The following is an 8412-nucleotide window of genomic DNA, read 5'->3' as shown; positions in this document are numbered from 1 at the left end:
AACCATGAACAAAATCGGAATCGTGACAAGCTCAAGTGGATCAGAAATAGAACCAACTATTCTGATCAATGCGGTAACGAGATGTGAGTTTTATACAGCCTTTCAAACAACACCAAAACAATTCAAACAAGGCCTAATGAAGACAGCCCTATAATTCAACAAAGATACCCTTTTCAAATTCTCATGAGTTGTCGCTACCTACGAACTTTCTTTGTCTAACTAATAGAGCCTTTGCAAAGGGTTTAGTCGCTAACCGCAAATTGTGCAACCTTCCCATCTTGAGGCATCCCGCTACCCGCGAGGCATCTTGCTAACTGCCACGCATCTCGCTAACCGTGAGCATCTTGCTAACCACGAGGCATCCCGCTACCCGCGAGACATCTTGCTAACTGTGAGGAACAAAAGAGAGCCGATAACCTCATCTTAATCTCCACTAACCACGGAATCATCTTGCTACTCACCGCGAGGAACAAAAGATATTATTTCAACAATTCTTCTCTTTAAATGATTCTTCAACCATGATCAACCAATTCTTCATATCAATCACTAACAACTTATCAAACAATAAAGCAATACCTATTCAACAAACAACGACAATTTATCAAATAGTTCTTTCACTAATCTATGAAAACATACGCTTGTTTCTTGTGATAAATCACGTTTCTCGAATGGTTTAAGGGGTTACCTATGCTTGATTTCCTAGGTCAACATGAATAACAATGCAAAATTATAAATTTTTGCTACCGGATTAGTGAAATGTTCAATTACCTCCCCTATTTGAGGTTGGACGGCTTCCACTTCTTCTGCAATCAATACCTTTGCTTGAGCAACATTTGGAGTAAATGATCCATTCTATTGAACCTTCCTTGGAGGTGGATCGACATGAGCATTCTTCGAACTTTGAGTCACTTGCTTCGGAGCCAATGTATCGATGAAGGGAAGAGGGAAAGAGAGAAAGAGAACTCAAGAATTCCAAGGGCAACACGAAAATCATAGAGAACGACTTGGAGATGGAGATGGTTTGAAGATAAGAGCTTGAGGGAGAGAGATTGAGAGAGAGAAGGTAACTCCAACATCAAGGCAAGAGAGCTTCCGCTTCTGAGAGTGTGTGTTTGTGTCTTCTAAGTGAGGGGAGAGGTGTTTTTATACAGGCTCTCAAGCCCAGCTAAGAATAGACGGATAGTTTCGCGTACGTTTGTGTCTTTTTTTTGCATACATGGATTCCAATGCACGATTTTGGTTCTCCAATTTTAGAAGAAGTTTGGGCTCCAAGCCAAGAACTCTAAATTAAGCGCTTCCTCTCTTTCTTTCCTAAAAGTACTCCTCCTACTCCTTCTCTTCTAAAATTACTCCTCCTTTCCTAAAATTACTCTCTCTTTCCTAAAGGGGCAACTCTTATCTTTAGATGCAATCTTGATACTCAAGTTTCTCATTAACCTATTATTTTCAAGTGAATAAGGGTCATAACTATTAGTTCTAAAACCCAATTTTTGATCCGATCATTCCATTCAAATGCTCTTTGACTTAATAAAATGCAACCCTCAAATATTTGCAATGCAAATGAAATACTTTTATTGAAAAATGTTGGGTACATTACACAAGAGTCCAAGAACATGAGCCCAAGCACATGAGGCTAGAAGGAACACCTCACTTGTCTGTCAAAACCTCTAGGAAATCCTGGAAGGCAAAACAAGACAAGATAAAAGACAAAAGAGAGAAGGAAAAAACATCTTTCGAAACCAACTTACTACAAATAGAGGAATAGTTGAGGATGGAAAGAGAACTTAAGAAAAAAGGCGATGTAGCAAAGCCATCAACAATACCGTTGGGAGGATCTGTCTTGGTGGACAAGATCTTTGAACCCTTGGACACAATTTTGAAATCTTATAATGTTAGGTTAAAGCCTAACCAAACCCAAGAGGATAAGTGGCTACCGTACCCTCACCTGCGGTATGAAAAAGAGAGGTTAAAGATGTGCAAGGACTTCATCCAAGCCGCTCAAGCGCTTATGGAACTACCAGTTCCGATTGCTCCAAAAACTAAGGTGTTAATCCGTGAAAAAATTCAAGAGTTAAAGGAACGTGTAATTGGAGATGGAGACCAAACAAATTGTGTAAAGGAAACGCCCTTGGATAGGAGGATAGCAGCCAATACGACAAATGGAATGTATTCACATATACCTCTACCAATTCTTGAGGTTAAAGAACAATGTCCACAAGATTTGTGGGACCATATCAAAAATCGAAAAGACAAAAGCACAATGCATCACGGAGATCCACCTTGAGCATTTTTTAGGATTGAGCTGACCCCCGCATTCATCATACCTGGCAAAAGTCATTTCAAGCTTTTGAACATGCTCTTTGCTTAAGATGTATACGGAAAAATCATCTATGAACCCTTTGACAAAATTTCCAAGGAACGGGGTAAGGACCCAATCCACTTTCCTTTCAAAAGCTCCAGGCCCATTTGTCAACCCAAAAGGAAGGCAACAAAATCAGAAACAATCCCATCGCGTAATAAAAGTAGTCTTTTTATGGTCTTTAGAAGCAAAGATAAGTTGAAATATCCTGAATAGCCATCACAGACACCGTATCTTTCAAAATAAACCACTGCATCTAGAAGTTGATCAATGAAAGGAAAACGGTAAGGATTTTTCTTGGTGACTGCAGTCAATGGCTTGTAATGAACACAAACTCTCTAATGCCCATCTTTCTTCGGACTGTCCACAACTAGACTCACCCATTCAACATTATCAACTGGCACAATGAACCCTGCATCCAATAGTTTATCCACTTCTTCTTTTAAATTATTCATCTGCTCATTACCCATCCTTCTTAATTTTTGCCGTATTGGCTTGGCTCCTTCTACTAGCTAAATCTTTACAGGATCCCCAACAAAACCCCTTATTTCTTGGTATGAAGTGATGAAAATATTTGGAAACCTGTCCAACATTGCTAAGTACTCCTTTCTTTCTCCTTGTGTAAAATCCGTACTCAGTATATTTTGAATTAACCCTTTCTTCACTAGCAATTCCTGTTTCGGTTGCATCAACTCTTCCAATTCCATCAACCTGAATAACCATCACAGACACTGTATCTTTCAAAACCAGTCACTGCATCTAGAAGTTGATCAATGAAAGAAAAGGGTAAGGATCTTTCTTGGTCACTGCATTCAATGGCTTGTAATCAACACAAACTCTCCAACGCCCATCTCTCTTCGGAGTGACCACTACAGGGCTCACCCATTCAGCATTATCAAATGACACAATGAACCCTGCATCCAATAGTGTATCCATTTCTTCTTTTAAAGAATTTCTTACCCATCCTTCTTATTTTTTGCCGTATTGGCTTGGCCCCTTCAACTAGCTCAATCTTCACAGGATCCCCAACAAAACCCTTATTTCATGGTATGAAGTGATGAAAAGATTTGGAAACTTGTTCAACATTGCTAAGTACTCCTTTCTTTGTCCTTGCATCAAATCAGTACTCAGCATATTTTGAATTAACTCTTCCTATTTTGGTTGCATCAACTCTTCGAGTTGCTCTAAACAGCTTGAAGCACTTATATTCTGACCTGATTATTGTAGCCCTTCACTAACTTCTCTCTGCTCCTCATCCAACGACAAAAAATTAACCTCACCCTCATCACTGAAACTCGAAGTAGTGCTACATTTTGATTCTTCAGAAATATCATCGCTGATAGTTTCGGATTCATCATTCTCACTCACATCTTCGAGTGCCATATGTTGTTTGGTAGTCATATCAAACACTCTCTTTTCACTCTTCTTGCCATGCACACCAATTGTGACCTTGCCCTAATCTTGCACAGCACCAAAAACTCTTAACCAAGGTCATCCCAGAATGAGAGGAAAGGCTCCTAGACCAACTGGCATAACATGAAAGTTTACCATAATCTTCACGTTAATAAAGACTTCAACTTCCAAATTCTTGATCATCACCAAACATTTCACTTTGGCATGGTTTCTAGTCGAATAAAAAACCCAGAGCTTCTGCATGTAATGAGACCCAGTCTCTCGACAGATGACTGTGTAATCACACAAACTTGAGCACCTTCATCAATGTAGGCTCCTCCCATGCCCACATCTTTGTGCGAAGCATTTACGACAGGATAGATGTCGAGTAACTCTCCCACAAACAACACTTTCACTTGTCCATGCTTCAGCTCTTTCTCTAGATTCACTAATGACTTCCATTGACTTTTAAGTTTGGGCACCGTATTTATCAACTATCCAAAAGTACAATCTACTTTCCTCCCAATCAGGTCTTCCTTTAAACTGTAAGTTGTTTGGCCTTCTCCCAAAGGCAAATCTGCCACTTCAAATTGCCTACGAGGTTTTCTTTTCCTCTTGGCTTTTGCATCTTCACCCTCCTTCTCCTTCTATTTCTTTTTGCTAGGCCCTGGCATGGCATAGCCTTCCCTCTCTCTTTTGCATGATGGCCACACATCTGCATCTTTTTTTTCTACCTGCACAATACCCACATGACCACTAGAGGTTGATGCTTGATTTTCATGTTCAACACACTCATTTCCCCGTATATCCAATGCATAATGATTAGCCCTATTGGGAATCTGCTGAGGAAGTGGGAACATATCACCTCCCATCCTTGTTGTCTTTGAACAATAAGTGCTAATGTGACCATGCTCACCACAATTTTAACAAGTAGGAATGAACCTCCTCTATGGCTCAGAACCACCTTGTCCACAACTCTCATTAGCATTAGGATGAGCTTCACATGCCTAAGCCATCCCTCTACCACGGACGCAACCATGACCACCTCCTCCAAGAACACTGAGTTGCAATTCTTGCATCATGGTCATCATGTCTTGCATATTTTGTTGTAACTATTTGGTATTAGCATCCCTTTGAATAGGTGGGCCTCCAGCTTCTGCCTGATTCTCCTCCTTTTGGCCACCATTATTTTGTACAGGGACCGCTTTTCCATATTCATTAAGTCTTTCAGTCTTCCATTCTTTTTCACTCGCTGTAGAAGCGACTAGCTCCTCGAAGGTGACGGGTCTTTTTAGCTCGACTTTGAACTTCAGACTTTCTTTTAAGTTGGACACAAAAGAGTCTTTCTTTAACATGGATGGAGAGATTTCATTTCCCAAATCTCGGGCCCATTTATCCCATAAACGGGTGAGCTGCATGACAAAATTATCAACACTCTGATTACCCTTTTGAGTGTACCCCAAAATTTCATGCCAAACTTCATCAGGTACTTTAATGGATCTATACTATGCCAACAAATCTTGCTTCACACAATTGTCGTCCAAAACTACCCCTGGACTTTGTGCCTGCATGAACTCCTCATAATTGTGTAACCAAACTTTTTCTTCATCCTGTAAAATGTATTGCAGCAACCCCAACAATATAGCTTGGTCTAGTATATTTTGCAGCAAGCACTCGAATTCCAAATTTTCAATAAAATTCTGTGCATTCTCATTAGGCAATCCATGAAACTGTGGGAATTTGTCTGCCATGTTGGATAGCCACAAAAACACTTACATGTGACGTCGAAAACTCAAGGGATGTCGATGGATCGCTCCAATACCTAATCCACCTCACACTGGGTAACCCGACCCCTTCACAAAACCTCACAACCCTCCAAAGGCTGCAATTTACTTATATGACCGCCTCAAATGCTGTCCACAATTTGCACACACATAGGCGGTTGTCCATAAGGACCCACATCCCTCTTACATTCACTACCTACATAATAAATATATTTCACAAGAATTGAAGCATGGGAGCACCAAATCTTCCATCGGGACATGAAAACAATATTGACATGCAAACAATAAGGAAAATGAGAACCTATATAGCCTTGCATGCACCACACCGTCGGAAAGAAACACCATAAAACTATAGAAAACATCTATATCGAACACCTGTAAAGTTTGGCGGGAAACCACTCTAACCCAAACCATGATTAAAATTACTCAAAACCAAGACCATAAAGACAAATATTGTTTTGTGTTGACCTCCGTAGAGTATCCATATGCTTTATTTCGGCAACAGACGAGAGAGTTACAAGCTTTTGACGATGGGGTATCTCTCAAAAGCTCCAAGAAAACTAAGCCCCAAAAAAGGTGTGCAGAGAATTGCAACTCTTAAAAAGAGGGGTTTTTTTGCTCTTATCCCAAGGGATTTATCTCTCCTCTTATCCGACATGACTCTCCTTGAAGGGCCCTTTTTATTGGCTCATTTTGGGCCTTATTTGGGTAAAAAATGGCATGTCAGCCACTTTTTGACCAAGGAAAGGGGTAGGGGGGAGTGTCCTGGGGACCAAAACCTTGATGTGGTGCTTGGGCAGCATGTATGAATAGAGAATAGGCACCCTTTCTTCCCCCAAAGTCCACGAGCCCCCATGGGCAAGGTAAGAGAGCTCCATTACCCCCCTTGATTCAACCTTAGGGGGTACCCACTACCCCCCTTATACCCCCCATTTTCCACTTGCTCCCCCCATGTGGAATTAATTTATTTCCACTTGGCACCATCCTCCTACTTCTGCACCTCAACACAAAAATTTCTTGTTTTTCTCCAAGCAGCAAATTCGACGTCGTAAAGCACGGCTCGGAGCTTATCACTTTTTCTATCTCCAAAAATTGTCGACCACATCATTTCTAATTAAATCTATCAAATTGACCCACTTGAATTTTGCCGCATGCATCCGCAACCTCTTTCTAAGTAAGGGACCGGCCGCTTCAAATGCATGTAATTCATGGTGTATGAGTCCGATTCACAGGCTATGAACAAGCATAACTGAAAACTCTTATTGAAAACCATCTTGTAAAAGTTTAACTAGCCTAAAACTCCAGCAAATAACTAAGCAGAACCAAGACTTTGTACATGAAGTTATACAAGATCACTCTGGAGACTCAAAGCACTATCTACACATATGTACTCAAGGCTAGTGGGCAAGATTTTTAGCATAGATCAATGACTTCATTTTCACCCAAACAATTCCTAAAAACGGTATAAAGATGTGTTTTCTTGGTCATACAAAGACTTAAAGGGAATAGATCTAGAGATATGTCAACACATGATACCCCTTAGAAGTGATGCCAGACCACGTAGAAAACGTCCTTATATATACAATGAGACTTTTGCCAAGAAAATTAAGGAAGAGATAGACAAACTAAAAGATGTGGAGTTTATCTACGAGATTGAACACACTGATTGGTATCCCCAATTGTGGTAGTACCCAAAAAGAATGGCAAATTGAGTGTCTGTATAAACCTTAAACAGGTAAATGCTACCACCATCTGGGAAAGCTATCCACAACCAATAACGGATCATGTTATTGAGAGAGTAGTGGGGAAAGATGCCTATAGTTTTTATATGGGTTCTCCGAATACAGCCAGTTAACCATCAAAGCAGAATCAACATAAGACAACTTTTGTAACAGAGTGGGGTATATTTGCATACATGGTAATGCTTTTGGCCTGACGAATGCATCTGCCACTTTTCAAAGACTAATGAGTCATGCATTCAAGGAATATACATGGATAATCTTTGTGTTCATTATCACCTAAGAAGTGATCACATAATGCATCTAGGGAAAGTCTTTGAAATTGTAGAAGTTATCGTGTTTTTTTAAACCCTGAAAAATGTGTCTTCATGGTAAGACAAGGTAAAACTTTGGGCCACACTGTGTCCAAAAACGGGATTTCCACTGATCAAGAAAAGATACAAATAATTGCCACACTGCCAAGGCCAACGAAAATGAAAGAAGAGCAGGCATTTATGGGACATTGTGGGTACTACAGGTGCTTCATATACATGTATGCTGTAATAGCTAAGCCGTTGTATACCCTCATTGCTAAGTTTGAACGGACAGAGGAATGCAAGGAGGCTTTTCACAAATTGAAGCAGCAACTAGTTTCTGCTCCAATTTTGTAAGCCCCTAACTGAAACAAGATCTTTCCCATTCAAGTTGATGCATCAGCCTATGCCATAGGATGTATATTAGCCCCAACCAAGAGCAAAGAAAATTGATTTTTCCATTTTCTACTCTAGTCGGCAACTGAAAAACACGGAGAAAAGTTACACCACTACGGAAAGAGAAGGTCTAGGAATGATATATGCTGTCAAAAAATTTAGACACTACCTTCTTGCAAACAAGTTCATTTTCTTCGTAGATCACCAAGCACTACTATATCTAGTAAACAAACCTTGCAACACTAGAAGGATTGTTCGTTGATTTATACTATTGCTTGAGTTTGATTTCACGTAGTCATAAAAAATGGGACTACACATACGAGCTGATCATTTTTTGAGACTGTTCCATGGGGAAGCACTTGAAGGTATTGACGATGATCTTCCAAATTCATATATGTTTAACATTGAAATGGGTACAAGGCGGAGTGAAGAGCTCATCCCTTTACTCA

This window comes from Adiantum capillus-veneris, chromosome 28 (genome assembly GCF_014529385.1).
Source record: "Adiantum capillus-veneris isolate H3 chromosome 28, ASM1452938v2, whole genome shotgun sequence".
Classification (NCBI taxonomy): Eukaryota; Viridiplantae; Streptophyta; class Polypodiopsida; order Polypodiales; family Pteridaceae; genus Adiantum; species Adiantum capillus-veneris.
Note: the sequence above shows the minus strand (reverse complement) of the source record.